Source organism: Ostrea edulis, chromosome 1, assembly GCF_947568905.1.
Source record: "Ostrea edulis chromosome 1, xbOstEdul1.1, whole genome shotgun sequence".
Lineage (NCBI taxonomy): Eukaryota > Metazoa > Mollusca > Bivalvia > Ostreida > Ostreidae > Ostrea > Ostrea edulis.
This window is the reverse complement of record NC_079164.1, coordinates 50,305,224-50,312,433: the sequence shown is the minus strand read 5'-3', so window position 1 is coordinate 50,312,433 and position 7,210 is coordinate 50,305,224. Positions and strand designations below refer to the sequence as shown.

General features: G+C 37.2%; 1 pseudogene; it reads right to left on the bottom strand.

Moving 5' to 3' along the window:
* Positions 1–1,156: 1,156 nt before the first annotated feature.
* On the bottom strand, positions 1,157–5,922 carry LOC130051359 (uncharacterized; annotated as a pseudogene).
* Positions 5,923–7,210: the final 1,288 nt, after the last annotated feature.

The following is a 7,210-nucleotide window of genomic DNA, read 5'->3' as shown; positions in this document are numbered from 1 at the left end:
GGTAATCTCAACCAGTTATATAATACAATTAACTGGTAATCTCAACCAGTAATATAATACAATTAACTGGTAATCTCAACCAGTTATATAATACAATTAACTGGTAATCTCAACCAGTAATATAATACAATTAACTGGTAATCTCAACCAGTAATATAATACAATTAACTGGTAGTCTCAACCAGTAATATAATACAATTAGCTGGTAATCTCAACCAGTAATATAATACAATTAACTGGTAATCTCAACCAGTAATATAATACAATTAACTGGTAATCTCAACCAGTAATATATACAATTATCTGGTAATCTCAACCAGTTATATAATACAATTAACTGGTAATCTCAACCAGTAATATAATACAATTAACTGGTAATCTCAACCAGTTATATAATACAATTAACTGGTAATCTCAACCAGTAATATAATACAATTAACTGGTAATCTCAACCAGTTATATAATACAATTAACTGGTAATCTCAACCAGTAATATATACAATTAACTGGTAATCTCAACCAGTTATATAATACAATTAACTGGTAATCTCAACCAGTAATATAATACAATTAACTGGTAATCTCAACCAGTTATATAATACAATTAACTGGTAATCTCAACCAGTAATATAATACAATTAACTGGTAATCTCAACCAGTTATATAATACAATTAACTGGTAATCTCAACCAGTAATATAATACAATTAACTGGTAATCTCAACCAGTAATATAATACAATTAACTGGTAATCTCAACCAGTAATATAATACAATTAGCTGGTAATCTCAACCAGTAATATAATACAATTAACTGGTAATCTCAACCAGTAATAAAATAAAACCCGAGGTTATATTAACAGGTAATCTCAACCAGTAATATAATCCAATTAGATTCTTAGCACTCGCTGCTAAAACCCTATAACGCTTAAGTTATAATAAACAAATCACGACCACTCTCATTAATGTTAATTAATAAGCAATCGCTTATAATTTCCCATTAAGTTTTCCCTACTTAAAACTTAGGAAATAAGCAAACAGAGTAATACACACCCTCTCGGCTATAGAGCGCCAAATTAACATAAACTCAAATAATTGAAGTTATCAAAGACGTATCAGTCTCACCACCATTGTCTTTTTCAGAATAAAAACACGATGTAAATGTATGGGTTTATTGTATGGAATATATTGGCAACAGTGGTCAGAAACAACATCTGTGGGTCGCCGAACAACAGGGCTCACCCCCAACAACAACATATTATGCGTCGTCCGAAAGGGCAAGTAACATGCTGGGTTGATCTCAATCATGCTACCGACACATACAACACACAAGTATTCAACTCTTAATTATTTACATAAAATGAAATTAAACTGTCAAATCAACATTCAACCATCATCAACAGTCAACGTATATTTTCACAACCAACTTGAAGGTGACGATTTGGCCTCGCACCGCTCATTGACGACCACTAAGATACCACTGTGACTATGTGAAATGCATGGATGCTATCAATGATGCTGTACCTGAAAAGATAAAAGGCTAACAGCAGAAAAACTGAACTCAAAACTTTTTGAAAAAAAAGGGGGGTGGCTTGGGTGGGTATTTAAAATGTTTTTCTTCCCCAAAATTTGACCGACCTTCTTGGTTGGCTGCTGAATGGAAAAGAAGGAAGCTGGGATGCGTAATTGCCGAGTGCACCCGTGATGAGTTATAATTCCGGAACAAAGTTTCCGGATTGCAACATAACAGAAATGGGCTTACTATTATTATATATATACATATAGTAAAACATACGTTGATGCGAATACTATCGTAAATAATGCTTAGATAAAGACACATATTTACAGACAAGCTGAAATATGTGTTATTATCAAAGACGTATCAGTCTCACCACCATTGTCTTTTTCAGAATAAAAACACGATGTAAATGTATGGGTTTATTGTATGGAATATATTGGCAACAGTGGTCAGAAACAACATCTGTGGGTCGCCGAACAACAGGGCTCACCCCCAACAACAACATATTATGCGTCGTCCGAAAGGGCAAGTAACATGCTGGGTTGATCTCAATCATGCTACCGACACATACAACACACAAGTATTCAACTCTTAATTATTTACATAAAATGAAATTAAACTGTCAAATCAACATTCAACCATCATCAACAGTCAACGTATATTTTCACAACCAACTTGAAGGTGACGATTTGGCCATATGGGCAACCTGATTACATTTGTGCAATTGCAGAAAATTAATCAGGGAGCCCACCGCCACATGGTGGGGTAGGAACCTTCAATAGAACCGACCACTGTGCCATTGCCTAAAATACCCCCCCCCCAGTCTGAATGCCTACCTTACTTTATTTACAAGGAAACTGTTTGCTTTCTCCCCCATTTGCGAAATATTCAAGGGCCCCTTGGATATTGCTAAGAAAAATATAATTTCCCAAGTCCGATAAATGAGTCCCGTCTGAGTGATAGAGTTGTGCTGGTTTCCCTATGAATTGGGGGTGGGTGAGAATTTTCCCCCCACAAGCAAACACCTGATTGGCTGCCCACCTATTCAACCTATTCCTAGCCTGTTCTATAGCCCTTACATTTTGAGAGTGTCTCCAAGAAATACGTGGGAGAAGGAAGGACCATATAAGTGTGGTGTGAGAATATACCTGAAAGCAATTTGATGTCAGCTTTGATTCTATGCAATAAGCTCTGGAGTTTAGTTTGGCCTAAATCATTGGCCCCACAATGGATAAGCAAATATTTAGGGGGGTCCTCTAAAGTGGCCAAGTATCTGACTTTTTTGACCAGGTGTATGAATTTTAGACCGCCATACCCCTGCCACCAAATATCTACTCCTCTTTGGTTCAGGCCTAAGCTCCATCTCCCCGGTCTATTTCTTGCCGCTATTGATGCCTTTTTTATGATTGACGAACCGACTATCCAAACTGTTATTCTGTCTGTTTTTACACAGCCTGTAATGCATACCAAAAATTGGGAAAACTTAAGATATAGGAGATGTTGGAGTAAGTGGTGATCTAATATAAGCTTGAAAAGCAGTGGACTTCCATCTGCCAGCCATTTTAATCTCTTCATCTGAAAACCCCTTGTCTGCTGCAACTGTTGCAGCCCCTATCCTATAAGAATGAGACTTGTAATATTTCTTATCCAAGCCAATAGCCATAATAATTCTATCTAAAACTGCCGAAAATTGATAACGGGTAAGTGGCTTCCCTCCAAAATGGCAAAACAAAGGTCCTGTAAAATGTGGTCTTACTAGTAAAAAATTGGCCATAGCTTGAACAGGGCAAATATTTGAGCCCTGCCTATTTAACATAATTGTGACCCCCTTTCCCAGTTGATCAGTTTTAGAACACCTAAGACACACTACTAATTGGTGATTCTGTATGCTAATATCATCAACCCCCAAAATTGACTGAAGATTGTTGCCCTTGGATAAGGCAAATTCTCCAACTCGCAAGAAGGCAAAAAAGGCTAATGTATATGCTGCTTTATATAATTTGGCTTCATAAAGACTCGAACACACAGTGTTTAACGCTCCCATCAAGTTTGTCAGAATTTTTTCCGTTATCGGCAACCTAGTATCCGCCCTGGACTTCAGACGCCTGAAGCCATCCAACACCTTAGCAATAACAAACCTATTTGTAGAGTCTTCTAATCCCTGAATTTTGCACTCATACCCAATTGCCACTACATAAGCTCTAGCAGTAGATTCTGCATAGCCCTTAAGTGATAAGTAAGCAATGAAATTGACTATTTGCTCTACTGGGGGTGGCCATATCATTTCTGCGTTAGTCACGCTCCTAAACCTATCGAAAGCTAAAAGCCCTGTTTTGTATGTTGCTGATGTATTGGAGGAATTTGCTGCCGTCAGTAGTCGAGAAACTTCACGCTGGACAACAGATCGTGAAATGCTGCTGGTATTGGATCTGGGATCTGGTTTGCTGTTGGAGCAAGTTGGCGTAATCTTCCCCACTGTTTACGAGAAATGGCATCAGCTATACCATTATCAATACCAGCAATGTGTTTGGCTTTAAATGTTATGTTAAATTGCATAAACAACAATACTAGCTTCCTAATCACATACATAATCCGTGGAGACCTTGACGACTGAGTGTTCAAAATGCTAACCAATGCACTGTTATCTGTGTGAAATTGAACCTTACGACAACTTAGATCCTCCCCCCAAATCATTACTGCCAACAGTATGGGGGCCAACTCAAGAAATGTTATGTCCCTCAAGACATCCAAATTTTTCCATTCTAAAGGCCACTCATAGTAAGTCCAGTTTCCTTTAAAATAACACCCACAACCAAATCCGACAGTCCCAGCACTGTCCGTGTATAGCTGGATCGCTCTAGAATTAACCCATTCTGAATGAGGAAAATAAGCTACACCATTAAAATTGTCTAAAAAATGGAGCCATAATAACATGTCTTCTTTCAATGCTCTAGTGAGTCTAATATGACTATTTGGGCGAGATAACCCCATCATTGAATCGTAAAATCTCCTGTTAAATGCCCTACTACCTCTGATAGCCTTGGAAAAGAAATTCAATTTTCCCACCAATGATTCCAGTTCCTTTAACTTAACCTTAGTTTTATTGATCAGAATACTAAGCAGCCCTTTCAGCTCCTGTATTTTTTCCCTGGGGATCTTAACATTCCTAAGCACTGTATCTATTTCAAGTCCCAGAAACACTAAGCAAGTAACTGGACCCTGTGTCTTTTCCCCTGCTTATGGAACTCCTAATTCACTGCACAACTGTTGGAAAATTGTCATTAACTGCAAACAGTCCCCCGATCCACTCCTACCCACAAAGATAAAATCATCCAAATAGTGCTCGACTGTCCTTAAACCCGATTTGTTTATAACTGCCCACTGAAGAAATGTTGAAAACTTTTCAAAAATTGCACAAGAAATTGAGCATCCCATGGGCAAGCACTTGTCAATATAGTAATGATCCCTAAATCTAAATCCTAACAGCTCAAAATCACCCGGGTATACTGGAAGTAGCCTAAATGCACTTTTAATACCCACCTTACCCAACTCTGCACCAGGACCTATCCGAGTGATCATGTCAACAACTGTATCAAAAGCTGTGTATCTCACAGTACACAATTCCGGGTCAATAAATGAATTGATGCCAAGGGATGGAGGGTACGACAGATGTGTAATCATCCTCCAACCACCACTTGACTTTGGAACAAGCCCTATAGGTGAAATATGCATATTAGGCATAGGAGATTGTAAAAAGGGGGCCCATTATCCTTCGCTCTTTAACTTCTTTAAGGATTTTTTCCTGTAACTGATTTTTAAATTGACTAGCTGACCTCAAATTGTCGGAAAACGTGAAAATTCGAGGACCTGTATAATTCAACTTAAAGCCATAAGTAAACCCATGTAATATTTCCTTTACCACATGCCTGATTGGATATTGGTGCAGATACTGTGCTAAATTAGAGACCCTAATAGGAGTTGAACCGAGCTCCCAGAGGCCTGGGTGCGGCAAATCGAGGGGACTTTTGCGGGATGTGGTGTGCTGGTCGACTCCCTTGTTGGGGCCCCTGTCGTAAAGGTTGTTTGGGACTGAAAGAAGGAGCTTGTTTGTTAACATTGACAGCAAGGGGGCAATTTGTCATTCTTCCCCAAAATTTGACCGACCTTCTTGGTTGGCTGCTGAATGGAAAAGAAGGAAGCTGGGATGCGTAATTGCCGAGTGCACCCGTGATGAGTTATAATTCCGGAACAAAGTTTCCGGATTGCAACATAACAGAGATGGGCTTACTATTATTATATATATACATATAGTAAAACATACGTCGATGCGAATACTATCGTAAATAATGCTTAGATAAAGACACATATTTACAGACAAGCTGAAATATGTGTTAATATATTCAATTATTTGGAAGATATCATCAATTCATTTGATGCGCGCAACAATTGAATTAAAGATCTCTTCAAATAATTAATGATATCTTCAATTCTGAATTATTGCGCGCATTAATTGAATTGATGATAACATTAATTCTTCAACTGAATTGATGCATGCTTCAATTGAATTAATGACCTCTTCAAATGAATTAATGATATCAACAATTGAATTGATGCGCGCTACAATTCAGTTGAAGAGAGCAACAATTGATATAATGCGCGCATTAAATCAATTGATGAGAACAATAATTGAATTGATGCGCGCATTAATTCATTTGATGAGAGCAATAATTGATTTAATGTGTGCATTAATTCAATTATTGCTCTCTTCAATTGAATTAATGATATATTTAATTCATATGAGGAGAGCAATAATTCTTTTAGAGAGAGCAACTATATAATTTAAGATATCTTCAATTCAACATATCCACAATTGAATTAATGATATATTTAATTGAATTGTTGCTCTCTTTAAAAGAATTGATGCGCGCAATAATTCCTTATACAAAAGCATTGTAAATGATTTAAAGATATCTTCAATTGAATTAAAGAGATCATCAAATTATTTAAACCGAGCTCTAAATTAATTATTGCCAGCAATATTTCTACTAAATTGATGCTCTCATCAAATGAATTCAAGAGAGCAATAATTGAATTAATGCGTGCATCAAATCTATTATTGCTCTCATTAATTGAATTAATGCGCGCATCAATTGAATTGAAGAGAGCAATAATTGAATTAATGCGCGCACTCCCAACTCCCCTCCCCCCCCCACCCTAAAATTTTCTAATTTTATGTAAACCGTAGTATCTTGTTTTAAAAAAATGTACTAAACGATAAAAGAAGCAATAATTTTTTCCACTCCCAGAGAAATAAATAACAAAATCTTTTGATTTCTTGAATTATTTGATTATGAGAACTTATTTATTTTCCCAAAAACCCTTAACATTTGCGTCATTTTATTAATTTCACCTAATTAAAAATGATAAAATATAATACAAATGACTAAATAGGAGACATATTTCAGGCCCTGTAAAATCCAGGATCTTCCGGGGGCTGCGCCCCCACCAGGGCCTCATCCTGCACCCACTGGGGGCCTCAAGGCGGCCTCCAGACCCCCTGCCTCATACAGTGGCGGCCCCCGTAACCGCAATTCCTGGATCCGCCCCTGTATAATATCTAAGATCTTCCTTTGTTCTTCTTTTAACGGTGATATTTGGAATTCGCTAAAACTTTTCATGTATCGATGCCATTT